The sequence below is a fragment of the Mirounga angustirostris genome, unplaced genomic scaffold (assembly GCF_029215605.1).
Source record: "Mirounga angustirostris isolate CCGP_5_RB_7025 unplaced genomic scaffold, mMirAng1.0.hap1 SCAF_11, whole genome shotgun sequence".
NCBI classification, from domain to species: domain Eukaryota; kingdom Metazoa; phylum Chordata; class Mammalia; order Carnivora; family Phocidae; genus Mirounga; species Mirounga angustirostris.
Window position 1 is genome coordinate 44269795 of NW_026991719.1, and position 19802 is coordinate 44289596.

A 19802-nucleotide genomic window follows, 5' to 3' on the forward strand; every position below is an offset into this window, starting at 1 on the left:
GGCAAGGTTATCATTTAGAAATCAAGGAACTATACAGTCTCCTAGGCAATTAAAAGTTAAAGGAGTTCATCACCACTAAATTGGCCTTAGAAGAAATATGGAAGGGAGGTCTTTAAGTGGAAAAGAAAGGGCCATAATTAGAAGTAAGAAAATTATGAAATGAATAAATTACATGAGTAAAAGTAAACGTACAGCAAAGGTACTAGAGCACTCACTTAGAAAGTTACTTATAGGGCACCTGGGTGGCTCAGTCGATTAAGCGTCTGCCTTGGGCTCGGGTCATGATCCCAGGGTCCCGGGATCGAGCCCCGTGTTGGGCTCTCTGCTCAGCGAGGAACCTGCTTCTCCCTCTCCCTCCTGTTCTGCCTACTTGTGTTCTCTCTCTCTCTGTCAAATAAATAAATAAAATCTTTACAAAAATAAAAAAGGCAGTGTCCAAACTCATGTGACCATCAATGTAATATAGACTGCTATATACTTAGGATGTTCTATATGAACCTCATGATAACCAAACACCAGAAACCTATAATAGGTACACTAAATATAAAGAGAAAGAAAGCCAAGCAGAACACTGAAAAAAGTCATCAATCAAATGCAAGTGAGCAAGAGAAAAAGAAAGGAACAGAGAAGAGCTATGAAAAGCAGAAAACAATTAATAAAACAGCAGTAAATACATACCTATCAAGAATTACTTTAAATACAAATGGTCTAATTGCTCCAATCAAAAGACACAGGATGGAGGAATGGATAAAAAAAAGCAAGACCCGCTATATGCTGCCTACAAGAGACTCACTTCAGACCTAAAGACACATACAGACTGAAAGTGAAGGGAAAGAAAAGATATTCTATGGAACAATGGAAGTGAAAAATGGAAGTGAAAAAAAAAAAAAAGCCAAGGTAGCAATACTTGCATCAGACAAAGCAGACTATACCACAACGACTTTAACAAGACACAAAGTAGGGCTTTACATAATGATAAAGGGAACAACCCAACAAGACGATATAACAATTCTAAGTGTCTACGCTCCCAACACTGGAGCACCTAAATACATAAAGAGCATACCAAGCATTAACAGATATAAAAACATTAACAGATATGAAGGGAGAAACTGGCAGGAATTCAACAATAATAGGGGATTTTAACACCCTACTTACATCAATGGATAGATCAACCAGGCATAAAATCCATAAGGAAACAGTGTCTTTGAACGACCCAACAGACCATGTGGACTCAAAAGATATCTACAGAACACTCCATCCACAAACAACAGAAAACACATTCAAGAGCCCATGCATCATTTTCCAGAACAGGTCACACGTTAGGCCACAAAATATGTCTCAACTAAATCTAAGAAGATTGAAATTCTATCACGCATCTTTTCCAACCACAACAGTATGAAACTAGAGATCAATTTTAAGAAAATATTGGGAAAAACACAAACATGTGGAGGCTAAACAACATGTTACTAAACAACCAATGGGTCAACAAAGAAATCAAAGAGGAAATAAAAGAAATACATGGGTACAAATGAAAATGAAAACACAATCACTGGGTCACGGCGACCGCATTTCCAAGAGGGAAATTTAGAGTGATACAGGCCAGCCTCAAGAAACAAGAAAAGTCTCAAATAAACAATCAAACTTTACACCTAAAGGAACTAGAAAAAGAAGAACACACACACCCAAAGTGAAGAGAAGGAAGGAAATAATAAGATCAGAGGAGAAATCGAGACTAAAAACAAACAAACAAACAAACAAAAGCAATAAAAAGATCAAAGAAACCAAGAGCTGGTTCTTTGAAGAGATAACCAAAACTGATAAGCCTTTACCAATCTCATCAAGAAAAAAAGAGAACGCCCAAGTAAGTAAACAGACACATAGATCAATGGAACAGAATAGAGAGACCCAGAAATGGACCCACAACTCTATGGTCAACTAATCTGCCACAAAGCAGGAAAGAATATCCAATAGAATACAGTCTCTTCAACAAATGGTGTTGGGAAACCTGGACAGCGACATGCTGGAGAAAGAAACTGGATCACTTTCTTACACCATACACAAAAATAAATTCAAAATGGATGACAGACCTAAATGTAAGACAGGAAACCATCAAAATCCTAGAGGAGAACACAGGAAGCAACCTCCTCGACCTCAGCTGCAGTAACTTCCTACTAGACACGTCTCTGGAGGCAAGGGAAACAAAAGCAAAAATGAACTATTGGGACCTCTTCAGGACAAAAAGCTTCTGCACAGCAAAGGAAATAATCAACAAAACCAAAAGGCAACTGGCGGAATGGGAGAAGATATTTTCAAATGACATATCAGATAAAGGGCTAGTATCCAGAATCTGTAAAGATCAACACCCAAAAAACAAATAATCCGCTTAAGAAATGGGCAGAAGACATGAACAGACATTTCTCCAAAGAACACGTACAAATGGCTAACAGACACGTGAAAAAGTACTGAACGTCACTCATCATCAGGAAAATACAACTCAAAAGCACAAGGAGATACCACCTCACACCTGTCAGAATGGCTAAAATAAACAACTCAGGAAACGACAGATGTTGGTGAGGATGTGGAGAAAGGGGAACCCTCTTGCACTGTTGGTGGGAATGCAAACCGGTACAACCACTCTGGAAAACAGTATGGAGTTTCCTCAAAAAGTTAAAAATAGAACTACCCTATAACCCAGCAATTGCACTACAAGATATTTATCCAAGGGATACAAAAGTGCTGATTTGAAGGGGCCTGTGCACCCCAATGTTTATAGCAGCACTATCAACAATAGCCAAATTATGGAAAAAGCCCAAATGTTCATGGATGAATGGATAAAGAAGATATATATATGTATATGTATATATATATATATATATATATATATACACACACATATATATACATATATATACATATATATAATATAGATATGTATACACACACACACACACACAAAATCGAATATTACTCAGACATCAAAAGGAATGAAATCTTGCCATTTGCAATGTCATGGATGGAATTACAAGGTAGTACGCTAAGCAAAATAAGTCTGTCAGAGAAAGACAAATATCATATGATTTGACTCATGTGGAATTTAAGAAACAAAACAGATGAACACATGCAAAGGGAAGGCAAAGTAAAAAGAGATAAAAGCAGAGATGGAGGCAAATCATAAGACACTCTATAGTTAAGAGAACAAAGTAAGGGTTGCGGGAGGGGAGGTAGGTGGGGGGATGGGCTAAATGGGTGATGGGTATTAAGGAGGGCACTTGCTGGAATGAGCACTGGGTGTATATGTAAGTGATGAGTCACTTAATTCTACTCCGGAAACCAATACTACACTATATGTTAACTAACTCGAATTTAAATAAAATTTTTAAAAAATGAAAGAGGAGAAGTAACAACGGATGTAGCGTGGAAAAGAAGGGATTTTAACAGACTACTATGAAAATTTACATGCCAACAAATTGGACAGCTTAAAACAAATGGATAAATTCCTAGAAACATATCATCTTCCAAAACTGAATGAAGAAGAAATAGAAAATCTGTACAGATTAATTACTAGTAGAGAAATTGAATTGGTAATCAAAAAACTCTCAAAAACAAGCGGGGGAAATCGGAGGGGTAGACGAACCATGAGAGACGATGGACTCTGAAAAACAAACGGGGTTCTAGAGGGGAGGGGGGTGGGAGGATGGGTTAGCCTGGTGGTGGGTATTGAGGAGGGCACGTTCTGCATGGAGCACTGGGTGTTGTGCACAAACAATGAATCATGGAACACTTTATCTAAAACTAATGATGTAATGTATGGGGATTAACATAAGAATAAAAAAAAAAACTCTCAAAAACAAAACCCAAAAAACAAATAAAAACCTCTCAACAACCAGAAGTCCAGGACCAGATGGATTCACAGGTAAGTTCTGCCAAAGAGATAAAGAAGAGTTGATACCTATTCTTCTCATAGTCTTCCAAAAAAATAGAAGAGGAAGGACAGCTTTCAAATACATTCTATAAGGCCAATACCACCCTCATACTAAACTGGACAAAGACACTACAAGAAAACAAAAACAAACTACAGGCCAATACCCTTGAAGAACATAGATGCAAATTCCTCAAGCATATATTAACAAACTGCTCTCAACAATACATTAAAAGGATAATTCACCATAAACAAGTGGGATTTATTCCAGGGATGCAAGGGGGGCTCAATATGCACAAATCAATCAATATGACACACCCACATTAACAAAATGAAGGCTAGAAATCATACGATCATCTCAACAGATGCAGAAAAAGCATTTGGCAAAATTCAAAATCTGTTTCTGATAAAAACCCTCAACAAAGCAGGTTTAGAGGGAACATACCTCACCACGATAAAGGCTGTATATGACAAACCCACAGCTAACGTCATACTCAATGGTGAAAAACTGAGAGCTTCTCCTCCAAGATCAGGAACAAGACAAGGATGTCCACTCTCACCACTTTTACACAACATAATACTGGAAGTCCTGGCCACAGCAATCAGACAACAAAAAGAAATAAAAGGCATCCAAAGTGGTAATGAAGAAGAAAACTGACACTATTTGCAGATGACACGATGCTAAGCAAACTCTAAAGACGTCACCAAAAAACTATTAGAAGTAATAGATGAATTCAGTAAAGTCGCAGGATACAAAATTCATATACCGAAATCTGTTGCATTTCTATACACCAATAATGAAGTAGCAGGAAGAGAAATTAAGCAAACAATCCCATTTACAATTGAACCAAAAAATAAAATACCTAGGCATAAACTCAACCAAGGGTGTAAAAGAGCAGTAGCCTGAAAACTAAAAAACACTGATGAAAGAAATTGAAGACAACACAAACAATTGGAAATGTATACCATGCTTATGGACTGGAAGAATTAATATTGTTAAAATGCCCATACTACCCAGGCGATCTAGAGGTTCAGTGCAATGCCTATCAGAATACCAACAGCATTTTTCACAGAACGACAACAAATAATCCTAAGACTTGTATGGAACCACAAAGGACCCCAAATAGCAAAGGCCATCTTGAAAAAGAAGAACAAAGCTGGAGGTATCACAACCCTAGATTGCAAGATATGCTACAAAGCTGTAGTAATCAAAACAGCATGGTACTGCCACAAAAAGAGACACACAGATCAAGAGAACAGAACAGAGAGCCCAGAAATAAACCCACATTTATAAATGGTCCATTAATCTCTGACAAAGGAGGCAAGGATATACAATGGGGGAAAAGATAGTTTCTTTAATAAATGGTGTTGGGAGAACAAGACAGCTACTTGCAGAAGAATGAAACTGGACCACTTTCTTACACTGTCCACAAAGATAAAGTCAGAATGGATTAAAGACCTAAATGTGAGACCTGAAACCATGAAACTCCTAGAAGAAAACATAGGCAGTAATCTCTTTGACATCAGCCTTACTAACATTTTTCTAAATATGTCCCCTCAGGCAGGGGAAACAAAAGCAAAAATAAACTATTGGCATTCTATCAAAATTAAGAGCTTTTGCACAACAAAGAAAACCATCGATAAAAGGAAAAGGCAACCTACCGAATGGGAGAAGATATTTGCAAAGGGTATATGCGATAACGGGTTAATATCCAAATCCAAATATATAAAGGATTTCTACAACTCAACACCAAAAAACCCCAAATAATCCATTTTAAAAATGGGTAGAGGACCTGAGTAAACATTTTTCCAAAGAAGACATACAGATGGCCAACAGACACATGAAAAGATGCTCAATATCACTAATCACCAGGAAAACGCAAATCAAAACCACAATGAGATATCACCTTAAACCTGTCAGAATGGCTAGAACCAAAAGACAAGAGCTAACAAGTGCTGGCGAGGATGTGGAGAAAAAGGAACCCCCATGCACTGCTGGTGGGAATGCAAACTGGTGCAGCCACTGTGAAAAACAGTATGAAGGTTCCACAAAAACTTAAAAATAGAGCCAGAGGGGAGGGCGGGTGTGGAAATGGGCAAAATTTTGTAAAGGGGTATGGCAGACACAGACTTCCAGTTATGGAATGAGTAAGTCATGGGAATAAGAGGCACAGCATAAGGAATGTAGTCAATGATATTGTAATACCCTTGTATGGTAACAGATGATAGGTATGCTTGTTGTGAGCACAGCATAATGCATAAACTTGTTGAATCACTATCTTGTACACCTGAAACTAATACAACATCGTATGTCAACTATACCAGAAGGAAGGAAGGAAAGAAGGAAAGGAGGAAGGGAGGAAGGGAGGGAAGGAGGAAGGGAGGGAGGGAGGGAGGGAGGGAATGGGGAAGGGAGGGAGGGAGGCCATATGATCCAATAATTCTGCTACTATTTATCCAACAAAAACGAAAATACTGAATTGAAAAGATATAAGCACCCCTATATATAGTTCAGCGTTATTTATCATAGCTAAGTTATGGAAGCAACCTAAGTGTCCACAGATTGATAAATGGATAAAGAAGATGTGCTGTAGATAGGTAGATAGATGTAAATACATACAGGATGGAATGTTATTCAGCCATAAAAAGGATCAGATCTTGCCATTTGTGACCACATGGATGAACCTAGAGGGTATTATGCTAAGTGAAATAAGTCAGACAGAGAAAGACAAATATGATATTATTTCACTTACATGTGGAATCTAAAAAACAAAACAGATGAGCAAAGAAACAAAAAAGCAGAAACATACCCATAAATACAGAGAAAAAAACTGATGGTTGCTGTGTGGTGAGATGGGGAGGATGCACCAAACGGGTACAGGGGAGTGGAAGGTACAGGCATCCAGCTATGGAATGAATAAGTCACAGGGATGAAAGGTACAGCATAGGGAATATAGTCACCGGTATTGTAATAGTGTTATCACTTGTGGTAAGCATAGAATAACATATAGAGTTGTCAGATCACTATGTTGTACACCTGAATCTAATGCAACACTGTGTGTTGACCCTTCTTCAATAAAGAAGGAAAATTCCAAAGAATGGACAAAAAAATAAATAAACTCCTGGAACTGATCAGCAACTACAGCAAGGTTGTAGAATATAAGGGTAATAATACACAAAAGTCCATTTTTTTTCCTTATAAACCAGCAATTAACAATTGGAATTGGAATTAAAAACACAATGCCATTTACATTAGCAGTCCACCCCCCAAAGAAATACTTATCTAATAAAATATGTACAGGATATATAGGGAAAAGTACAAAGGTCTGACAAAGAAAAATAAATATCTAAATAAATCTTTATTGAGGGATCTTCCGTGTTCATGGATTGGAAGACTCAACATGGTTAAGATATCATTTCTTCCCAACTTGATCTATAGATTTAATGCAACCCCAATCAAAATTGTAGCAAATTATTTTATGGATATTGAAAATCTGATTCTAAAGTTTATAGGGAGAGGCACCTGGGTGGCTCAGTCAGTTAGGCGTCCGACTCCAGATTTCAGCTCAGGTCATGATCTCAGGGTCATGAGAGTGAGCCCCACATTGGACTCCACGCTCAGTGGGGAGTCGGCTTGAGATTCTCTCCCTCCCCCTCCTTCTACTCCTCCCCCAACTCGCTCGCGCTCGCTCTCTCTCTCTCAAATAAATAAATAAATCTTTTAAAAAACTAAACTTTGTAAGGAAAGGCAAAAGATCCAGAATAAGCAACATAATAGTCAAAAAGAACAAAGTCGAGGACTGATACCATATGACTTCAGGATTCCCTATGAAGCCACACTAATCAAGACTGGTTTTAGCAAAAGAAGAGACAAACAGATCAATGGAACAGAAGAGAGCCTAGGAACAGACCCACCCATTTAAAGTCAAATAACTGTCGAACAATACTTATGCGAGAGTGGGCATCCTTGATGTGTCCCTGATCTTAAGGGAAAGGCTCTCAGCTTTTCCCCATTGAGGACGATATTCGCTGTGGGTTTTTCATAGATGGATTTTATGAACTTGAGGAATGTTCCCTCTATCCCTATACTCTGAAGAGTTTTAATCAGGAAAGGATGCTGTATTTTGTCAGATGCTTTTTCTGCATCAATTGAGAGGATCATATGGCTCTTCTCTCTCCTCTTATTAATGTGTTCTATCACGCTGATAGATTTGCAAATGTTGAACCACCCTTGCATCCCAGGGATAAATCCCACTTGGTCATGGTGGATGATCCTTTTAATGTATTGTCGGATCTTATTAGCTAGGATTTTGTTGAGGATTTTGGGGAATCCATATTCATCAGGGATATCGGTCTGAAATTCCCCTTTTTGATGGGGTCCTTGCCTGGTTTGGGGATTAAGGTAATGCTGGCCTCATAGAATGAGTCTGGAAGCTTCCCTTCTGTTTCTAGTTTCTGAAACAGCTTCAGGAGAATAGGTATTATTTCTTCTTTGAATGTTTGGTAGAATTCCCCAGGGAATCCATCAGGCCCTGGACTCTTGTTTTTGGGGAGGTTTTTGATCACTGCTTCACTCGCGTTACTGATTATTGGCCTAGTCAGGCTGTCAATTTCTTCCTATTTCAGTCTTGGCAGTTTATAGTTTCCAGGAAGGCATCCATTTCATCCAGGTTGCTCAGTTTATTGGCATATAGTTGTTGATAATAGTTTCTAATAATTGACTCTATTTCCTTGGTGTTACTCATGATCTCTCCCCTTTCATTCATAATTTTATTAATTTGGGTCCTTTCTCTTTTCTTTTGGTCAAGTCTGGCCAGTGGTTTATCGATCTTATTAATTCTTTCAAAGAACCAGCTTCTAGTTTCGTTGCTCTGATCTACTGTTCTCTTGCTACTGTTGTTCAACATGGTACTAGAAGTCCTAGCAACAACAATCAGACCACAAAAAGAAATAAGAGGTATGCAAATTGGCCGAGAAGAAGTCAAACACTCTCTCTTCGCAGATGACATGATACTTTATGTGGAAAATCTAAAAGGCTCCACCCCAAAATTGCTAGAACCCATATAGCAATTCAGTAATGGGGCAGGATACACAATCAACGCACAGAAATCAGTTGCTTTCTTATACACTAACAGTGCAACTGTAGAAAGAGAAATTAGAGAAACGAATCCATTTACAATAGCACCAAAAACCATAAGATACCTCAGAATAAACCTAACCAAAGTGGTAAAGGATCTATACTCTAGGAACTACAGAACACTCATGAAAGAAATTGAAGAAAACACAAAAAGATGGAAAAACATTCCATGCTCATGGATCGGAAGAATAAACATTGTTAAAATGTCTATGCAACCTGGGGCAATCTATACCTTCAATGCCATCCTGATCAAAACTCCAGTGACATTTTTCAGAGTGCTGGAACAATCCTAAAATTTGTATGGAGTCAGAAAAGACCCCGAATCACCAAGGAAATGTTGAAAAAGAAAAACAAAGCTGGGGGCATCACGTTGCCCGATTTCAAGCTATATTACAAAGCTGTGATCACCAAGACAAAGCATGGTACTGGCCCAAAAACAGACATATAGACCAATGGAAAAGAATAGAGAGCCCAGATATGGACCCTCAACTCTATGGTCAAATACTCCTCAACAAAGCAGGAAAAAACATGCAATGGAAAAAAGACAGTCTCTTCAATAAATGGTGCTGGGAAAACTGGACAGCCACATGCAGAAGAATGAAACTCAAACATTCTCTAACACCATACACAAAGATAAACTCAAAATGGATGAAAGACCTCAATGTGAGACAGGAATCCATCCAAATCCTAGAGGAGAACATAGGCAGTAACCTCTTTGACAACGGATACAGCAACATCTTTCAAGATACATCTCCCAAGGCTAGTGAAACGAAAGCAAAAATGAACTTTTGGGACTTCATCAAGATAAAAAGCTTCTGCACAGCAAAGGAAATAGTCAACAAAACAAAGAGGCAGGGGCGCCTGGGTGGCTCAGTCGTTAAGCGTCTGCCTTCAGCTCAGGTCATGATCCCAGGGTCCTGGGATCGAGCCCCGCATCGGGCTCCCTGCTCTGCGGGAAGCCTGCTTCTCCCTCTCCCACTCCCCCTGCTTGTGGTCCATCTCTTGCTGTGTCTCTCTCTGTCAAATAAATAAAAAATAAAATCTTTAAAAAAAAAACAGACACACAAAACAAAGAGGGAACCCACAGAATGGGAGAAGATACAGATAAAGGGCTGGTAGCCAAGATCAATAAAGAAATTCTCAAACTCAACACCCAAAAGACAAATAATCAAGTCAAAAAATGGGCAGAAGACATGAACGGACACTTCTCCAAAGAAGACATACAAATGGCTAACAGACACATGAAAAAATGTTCATCATCATTACCCATCAGGGAAATGCAAATCAAAACCACACTGAGATACCACCTTACATCAGTTAGAATGGCCAAAATGGACAGGACAAGAAACAACAAATGCTGGAGAGGTCGTGGAGAAAGGGGAACCCTCTTACACTGTTGGTGGGAATGCAAGTTGGTACAGCCACTTTGGAAAACACTGTGGAGGTGCCTCAAGAAATTAAATATAGAGCTACCCTATGATCCAGCAATTGCACTACTGGGTATTGACTCCAAAGACACAGATGTAGTGAAAAGAAGGGCCATCTGCACCCCAATGTTCATAGCAGCAATGTCCGCAATAGCCAAACTGTGGAAAGAGCTGAGATGCCCTTCAACAGATGAATGGGTAAAAAAGATGTGGTCCCTATATACAACGGAATATTACTCAGCCATCGGAAAGATGAATACCCAACGTTTGCATCAACATGGATTCAGACTGGAGGAGATTATGCTAAGTAAAATGAGTCAAGCAGAGAAAGTCAATTATCATATGGTTTCACTTATTTAGGGAACATAAGGAATAGCACGGAGGACATTAGGAGAAGGAAGGGAAAAATGAAGGGGGGAAATCGGAGGGAGAGATGAACCATGAGAGACTATGGACTCCGAGAAACAAACTGAGGGTTTTAGAGGGGAGGGGGTTGGAGGGATGGGTTAGCCCGGTGATGGGTATTAAGGAGGGCACGTACTGCATGGGGCAATGGGTGTTATATGAAAACAATGAATCCTGGATCACTACATCAAAAACTAATGATGTATTGTATGGTGACTAACATAACATAATAAAATAAAATTTTAAAAAAAATAAAGTCAAATGACAATTCAGTGATAAAAGAACAGTCTTTCAATATATGGCACTGTAGGAACTGGATGTCCATATGCCAAAAAAAAAAAAAAAAGAAAGAAAGAAAGAAAGAAAAGGAAAGGAAGAAAAGGAGCTAGACACAGACCTGGTATCTTTCATAAAAATTAACCCAATATGGATCATAGACCTATATGTAAAACCAAAACTGGAAAACGTATAAAATACAGCGCAGGAGAAAATCTAGATAACCCTGGGTTTGGTCATGACACTTCAGTATAACACAACGAAATAAAAATTTGAGAAGTTGGACTTTAGTAAAATTAAAAAGTTCTGTTTCGTGATGGACCCTGTTAAGACAACATAAAGACAAGCCACAGAATGATAAAACATATTTACAAAACATATGTGACAAAGGACCTCATTTCCAAATACACAAAGACCTTTCAGAACGAAACATTAAGAAAAAAATAATGCAATTTAAAAATGGGGAAAAGAGCTGAAAATATACCTCACCAAAGAAGATATAGAAAAGGCAAACAAGCATATGAATAGGCAACATCATCTACGTCATAAGGGGACTGAAATTTAAAACAATGACATACCCCTATACATCTACTAGAGTGGCTAAAAATAAAAAAATAAAACACAAAAACAAACCTGATGTACAAAATGCTGATAGGGGTGTGGAGCAGCAGGAACCCTCATTCATTGCGGGAAGACATGCCAAATGGCACAGCCACTTTGGAAGTCATTTTGGCAGTTCCTTACAAATTTAAACATAGTTTTATCATACGATACAGAAATCACATTCCTAGGGATATGCCAAACTGATTGAAAACTTGTGTCAGAATAAAATCTTGCCATTTGCAGCGATGTGGATGGAGCTAGAGTGTATTATGCTCAGCAAGATAAGGCAGTCACAGAAAGACAAATACCATGTGATTTCACTCACATGTGGAATTTAAGAAACAAAACAGATGAACATATGGGAAGGGGGAAACAGGAGGTGGGGTGGGGGGGACAAGCCATAAGAGACTCTTAATGATTGAGAAAAAAACTGCGGGTTGGTGAACGGAGGTGGGAGGGGGATGGGTCAAATAGGTGATGGGGATCAAGGAGGGCACTTGTTGTGATGAGCACTGGGTGTTGTATGTAAGTGATGAATCACTGAATTCCACTCCTGAAACCATATTACAGTGTATGTTCACTAACTAGAATTTCAATAAAAATTAAAAAAAAAAAAAAAAAAAAAAGAATTCAACCTTGGAGTCAAACCTGGGTTTCAGGGGCAAGAGGAAATTTTTGAAGGTGATGGATGATTTTATGGCACTGACTGTAATAATAGTTTCAGAGGTGTATACTTACCTCCAAACGCATCAAGCTGTATACATTAAATATCTACAGCTTTCTGTATGTCAGTCATAACCTCAATAAAGCAGTTAAAAGAAAAAGAAAACCTATGTCAACACAAAAACCTACACACAAATGTGCAGCTTTCTGTCAAAACTGGCAAGCGATTAAGATGCCCTTCTCTAGATGAATGGATAAACAAAGTGTGCTATTCCATGCAATGGAATATGATTCAGGGATAAAAAGTCATGAGCTATCAAGACATGAAAAGACATGAAGGAAGCATTAATGCATTTTGGTAAGGAAAGGAAGCCAGTCTGAAAAGGCTACAACTGCCTGATTCCACCTATATGCTATTCTGGAAAAGGCAGAACTAGCAGTGGCTAGCAGTGGTCCAATGTAGCGGGAGTTGGTAGCGGAGGGATGAATAGGTGAAGCACAGAGGAATTTTAGGATGATGAAACTATTCTGTTTGATGCTGTAATGGTGGATACATGACTTTCTGCATTTTCAAAACCCACCGAATGTACAACACAAAGACTGAATGTCAATGTAAACTACAGACTTCGTTAATAATAATGTGTTAGTACTAGTTTATTAATTATAACAAATGTATCACACTAACGCAAGATCTTAATAACAGGGGAAACTGTGATGGGGGGCTATGATATGAGAATCCTCTATGCTATCTGCTCAATATTTCTGTAAATTTAAAACTATTCTAAAAAACGAAGTCTCTTAATTAAAAAAAACACTGAGCTGTTTGTCATATTGACATAATACTCACTTCCATCCCAGAGTGTGCTGGCATGTCCCACCTCACAAGGAAGTAAGCCCAAACACAAAAAGACCTAGAAAAAGAAAGGGAATGTAAGATGAATGGAGATTTTCGGTAATACGTTCCCAGAAATCCCTTCAGTTTGGCAGCATCTTTGAAGCATCAGCCTCCCCATTCCTACTTAGCCTGATCTATGACTTGGCCTGGAATAGTTCTCCCAGTCATAGATCTAGTCAACACTGCAGATAGCCCCCTGGCTCCGCCACCTCATGCCCCCATGCCTCACCGTTTGGTCACAGGGCCACAGCCTTTGCAGTTGCTGTCATGTGTCATGCTCTTCCTCTCCCACCTTCATCTGCGGAAATCCGACTCATTGCTGAGACCCAGTTGAGATACCATATTCCCTGAAGCTTTAGACCATTTCTTGACACAGCACTTGCCACCTTCCTCTGCCTTTCCTTGACATAACAAGCCTGGGCGATAGCATTTGACACATCAGTTGCTCTTCTCCACATAACCTTTGTTCATCTCTCTCTCCTCCCATTAAGTCACCCAGTCTCCTTTTTTTTTTTCTCTCTCTCTCTGCAGAAAAAGAAACCTCAATAGATGGAATGGATAGCAGTCAGGAAGTAGCTGAGGCTCATGATGTTGAACCGAAGGGTCTCACAACGTACAGCTGAAGAAGAAAATAAAATGAGAAGCATAAAGGCAAGAAATGTTAAGGTGGTTCAGAAGAACAGGAGAGAAAAAATGAAGATGAGACATTTATGATATAAGCAATATTTCCAAAGCTGAAGAAATATTTCAAATTTGTAAAACCACCACCACCACCACCACCACCACAAAACCAAAAGGAGTCCCCCAGATAAGCACCAGGGCTAATAAAAAGGGATCCACACCAAAAAATACCCTGGAAAATGTCCTATTTCATAATTTGTTCACTCACTCGGTCAAGTGCTTTGGTCTTCTTCATCCTCAATTTCCCTTAAATCTGGAACCCATGGCATTTCCCCTCTTCCTTGCAGGCAGATCAGCTGAGGGTTAGAAATGGGAAATCCTGTAAGGAGAAAGAAAATATATAGTTGGGTAGGCTGGGAACAAAGTACTGCCAGATTAGTCCCACCCAATGGGTAAGCAGAAACAAGATAGGAAGAAGAGAAAATATTCAGTGAGAAAGACCAAAGGAAAGGCAGACACCACCACGTGAGAATGTTTAGGTTCCTACTATGCCTCCAGGCAAGAAGCTTATCAGAATAATACTGGAAATACAAAGTAGTAAACAGATACAATCAAGTGTTACAAGTGCTATAATCTAAGCCAGAGACAAGATATAGACAGGCAAAAATGAGAAAAAAGTCCAGTAGTTCTCAAATGCAAGCCCTTGGACTAGCTGCATTAGGACTCATGTGGAGCTTCTAAAAACACTTTTTTCTGGGCCCATCAGCAGAAATCCTATTTCACAGGTCAAGAGTGGGGCTGGGAATCTTTATCGGCATTCACAGGTTCACCAGGGCCACGCAAAACAAAGACATCTTTCCATTTATTTGTGTCTTCTTCAAGTTTTTCATCAGTGTTTCATACTTTTCAGCATACAGCTCTTTCACTTCCTTGGTCACATTTATTCCTAAGGATTTTATTGCCTTTGGTGAGACTGTAAATGGGACTGTTTTCTTAAATTCTTGCTCTCATACTTCATTGTTAGTGTATAGGAACATAACTGATTTTTGTATATTGATTTTGTATCCTACAACTTTGCTGAATTTATTAGTTCTAACAGAGTTTTGTCTCTTCCGATGCCTAACGCAGGCTAATTGGAAGACTGGACCTTCAGCGTACAGCCGGGAAAGTTAGGCTGTTAGATACACAGTCCAGCCCTTAACAGGGAAAAACTAAGAGCTGGGTGTTTGTGCCTACTCACTCTACTGAGCCAGAGGGACCAGTCACTGGAAGTGCCTTTCTGCCCATGTATAATCATTACTTATGTAATTTTATGACTTTAAAAAAAAGCTGAGAGATTATGTGACATGAGAGCGGTATTAACTAACACTACAATGGCAATCATATGGTTATAAATAAATGTATAGAACCCACATGTTGTCCACCGTAAACTTACATCACGTTATATGTCAAATATATTTCAATAAACTTAAAATAAATAAATGTACTTTTTAAAAGCTGAGAGAAGGAGTGTGAGTCTATGTTTATACAGTTGGTTTTATTTTCCATTTCTGGTTCTCTTTGCTTGCTCCTCTGGATTCAAGTTAACATCTGGTGTTATTATCTTACTCCCATATAGCTTTGCTCTCACCCACATCCTTCGTGTTTTTTTGTCAATTACATAGCTGTATGCTATTAGCCTATAAATAAAATTTATACAGATTCTTTCATGCAATTCTTTTTAAAAGTCTTTTCAGAGCAGGAAGATATATTTAACTTATACTATCATTTATTATTGCCTACGCCATTACCTTTACTGACACTTTTCTTCACGCAAAGTCAAGTTACTCTCTAGTGTCATTTACTTTCCACCTGAAGGACTTCCTTTCGTATTTTTTGTAAGGTGGCTCGGCTAGCAACAGATTCTCTCAATTTTTATTTATCTGGAATATATTTAAGCTTCATTCGCAAAAAGTAGCTCTCGCTCTCCCTCTATAAATATATATATTTATATTTATATTTGTATATATATAAAATATATGTGTATATGTTTCTTGGTTCAAGATTGTTTTTTCCTTTCAGCACTTGGGAGTATATTAGCACAGTGCCTTCTGCCCTCCACTATTTCTGATGAGGAATTTTCTGCTAATCGGCTAATCTTATTGCAGGTCCTTTGTAGGAGTCATTTTTGTCTTGCCGCTTTCAAGGGTTTGTGTTTGGTTTTCAAAAACTTTCCTCTGATGTGGTACATAATCTGGGTATGAATCCCTTATGGATTTTTCCTACTTAGAATACATTTAGCTTCTTAGATGCCCATATTAGTTTTCACCAAATTTAGGCAATTCTCAGCCACGCGTTCTTTGAATATTTTTTACGCTCCTTTATTGGTCTACGCTCTTCTAGTATACCCCATTGCATGTATGCTCATATTTTTGATGGACATGTAACGTTGAACGTGCATTTCTCCAAGGCTCTATTAATTTTTCTTTTTACTTGTTTTTCTCTGATTTTAGGATTGCCTGACCTCTACCAATCTCTCTTCAAGTTCACTTTCTTACTTCTGCCAAAACAAATTTACTCTTGAGGCCCTCTGGCGAATTTTTCATTTCAGTCATTATCCTCTTCAAATCCAGAAGTTCCCCCATTGGTTTCATTTTAGAATTTATCTTTCTGGATAGTCTCTATTTGGAGACATCGTCATCACGCCTTCCTTTATTCCTTTAAGCATAGTGTCCCTTAGTTATTGGGCCAGATCTGTTATACGTGCTTTGAGGTCTCTTTCTGCTAGATCCAATTCTGGGTCCTCCCACAAGCAGTTTTTGTTGCCTGATTTGTCTTTTACCCAGTGCATAGGTCACACTTCCCTATTTCGTTCTGGGTCTTACAATTTTTGGTGAAAACTGGGGGATTTAGGTACTATATTGTAGCAGCTCTGGAGTTGCTACAATATAGTAGTTGCTCTGGACTTGCTGTTTTGCCCATTTATTTGTGTAGTGATGTGGCTGGACCAGATTAGTGAAGTCTATTTCCCTGCAATGTGCAGCTTCTGATGTCACCACTGAAAGGGCACGACCTTGGGCATGCACACAGTCTCCCTGACTCCCCTTCTCCCAGGAGGCTTTTCACAGTCTCTTTTCCTGATAGTTTCATTAAGCTTCTGCACAGACTGCCTCGACTGGTTTCAATTCCAGCTCTTAGCCTCCATTAATTTCCAGCTGATTGCTTTCCTTTTATTGACAATGCCCTCCCTGGGCAATAAACGGATCCACAGTCAGTTCCTCTGAACTTTGGGACCCTTTGCAGGGGTAATCTTTCAGGTCACTCTTTGATGCTGGCTCCAACTCTAGGAAGACTCTTCTTAGGTATCTCTTTCCCTCCTTCGCTCTGTCAAAATTCCAAATGCCCTACCCTTTGGCTTGTTACGTTCAGAGCTCCCAGCCCCCTCTTAAAAAGCTCACTACCAAGATCTCCATTCTCATCAACAGTACCCTTAGGCCTGCACTTTCCCATGCTTTTCCAAATGAACTCAGTCCCCTTCAGGACAGTCTCCCTTAGAGAGAGCTACAGAGGTGCCTCTAGTTATAGCCTGCCTTTCCCCTTGGGCAGCCCTCCTGCCGCTCCAGAACCAGTAGTGGGGACGGTGGCTCTCTTCCCTCAGAGGGATACCCCTGCTGTACAAACAACACTCTAGGCCAGTCTAGTAGCTCTCCATCTTGTCAGCTTTACTTTCCTGGTGCGACAATTCTGCCTTATAAGCGAGCTGGGGCAAGGGCGATTAGGGCCCCGTAGTCTCAGCCTGTCACACCTGGAGTCTATCTTTGTCCGATGAATCGGGGCCAGGTGGGGTAAGGGAGCAGCAGATCTCTCACCTGCGCTTGCCTGGAATAGAATTTCTGAAACGTAGCGCTGAGAATGAGGAGAAGAAATTCTGGCAGCCCGCCTCTCCCTCAGAGAACCGGTAGCTCTGGAGTTGGGGGGCGGGGCACGGGAGGGGGTGGGCAGGAGAAGGAGCTCCACCTTCTTAGCTGTAGCTACCCGGAGTAGATCTTCCATCATACTGAGCCAGGGGGAGGAGGTGAAGAGAAAATGTGTGGCTCAAATGCCACAGTCTCTCATGGTTCTTACCGAGATTCAGCACATTTGCATGAACTAATGTTTCTCCACTTGCTATATACTCTTTGAACAGTTGCTAGAGACTTGAAAGGATGGTTTTAGAATGTTTGCAAGTTTGATATTTTTTCCTCTGGCAAATCATCTATGGAGTTCCTCACATCATTCAGGAATGGCTTCTCTTTTCCATTCCTTTTTAAATATTATTTTTATTATTACATTATATTACATTATTATCATATATATTATTATATTATTCTTATAAACATGCATGTTTTAAAAGAATTCAAATAGAGTGGTTTTATATAAAAGGAAGCAAAGGTCGTCCCCCAGCCCTACTTATCAGGGGTAGCAATCTGCTAGTACGTTTTCATAGGTATATGTGTATTGAATTACATTCAGTACAAGCTGTCCAGAAGTAGAATCATAAAAGGAATTTAGAAAATTCCCTCTCTCACACTACCACTGAATACATTTCTCCTATTTCCCAAAGCCAACAAATACTTCCAACTGATGTTAGATAAAAAAGAATCAATCAATCGATATGCATCTGCACATAAAATTTAGTCAGCTGAGGGATGAATTCGATCCACTCTCCCAGTGGAACCTTTAACAGAGGTCTCAGAAAGTGACAGGTCAGGCAGAAACAAAATTTAAATGCAGAAAATTTGAATAAGAAAATTAATATGCTTCTTATTCAAATAGAGAAGAAAATACAAACTAAATATGTATTAGATCATAAAAGAAATCTTAATGGGTGTCAAAAGCAGGCATTCCCTACATTACAGTACAATAAAAAACCAACAACGAAAGATCGATTTAATTGCAAGAAGAAGGACTATGTACCTGAACAGACGCAAATGCCTTTCCAAGAAAATTCTCAGGTCAGGAGAAATCCAAAGCAGCAGTTACACACTAAAAATACACCACAGGCTTCCAGTTATGGAACGCGTAAGTCACGGGAATAAAAGATACAGCATTGGGAATCTCGTCAATGATATCGCAATAGCGTTGTATGGCGACAGGTGGGAGCTACACGTGTGGCGAGCACAACATGAGGTTTAAACTGTTGACTCGCTATGTTGTACACCTGAAACTAATGTAATATCGTGTCTCAATTATACTCAAATTTTTTAAAATGTGAAAGTACATAAACCATAGTAAAACACAACCAACAAATCCTGTGCAAGTTAATACCAAGAGTCCTCAGAGTAAATTTCGCAGCCTGAAACACATTCACTACAAAGAAAGACTGAATATACGTGAAAACATTCAAATCAGGAAGCTCGACGAACACCAACAAAATAACTACAAAGAGGAGGGCATTAAGACACATAAAACAGAAATTAATAGAAATAAAATAGCAATCTATTCAACCACTATCTGGTTCTTTGAAAAGACAACCCAATAGAAACACGTCTGGCAAACGTGATGAAAAATAAGAGCAGAGATATAACTGAACACTATCAGGAATTAGAAGGGAGATTTTGCAGTTACTTAAAAAATTTTTAAGAACGTTTGTACAAATTGATACCCGTAAATTCTAATAACAGAATTATTGCAATTGGCCTAAGGAAAAGAAACCTGAATACAGCAGTAATCAATAGACTGAAATTAGTAAAGAAAACAAAGGCTCCTAAAAAGAAACTATACTAGATATTACCACAGCTAAGTATAGTACAGCTGATTATTAGACAGATAATTACCACATTATATCAATTGTCTCATTGCACTAAACAATGTGAAGGCCACCTAAATTATTTTTCT

General features: G+C 39.0%; 1 protein-coding gene across 2 annotated transcripts in view; it reads right to left on the reverse strand.

Moving 5' to 3' along the window:
* Positions 1 to 19802, reverse strand: part of LOC123855933 (EZH inhibitory protein-like) — an 80989-nt gene that overhangs the window by 43383 nt on the left and 17804 nt on the right. For both annotated transcript variants that reach the window (XR_010406111.1, XM_064574072.1), the window contains exons 2-4: positions 14215 to 14325; positions 13555 to 13944; positions 13278 to 13341 (exon numbers count right to left, since the gene is read on the reverse strand). The gene's annotated coding sequence lies outside the window, so the exon portion shown is untranslated. The remainder of the gene's footprint in view (positions 1 to 13277; positions 13342 to 13554; positions 13945 to 14214; positions 14326 to 19802) is intronic.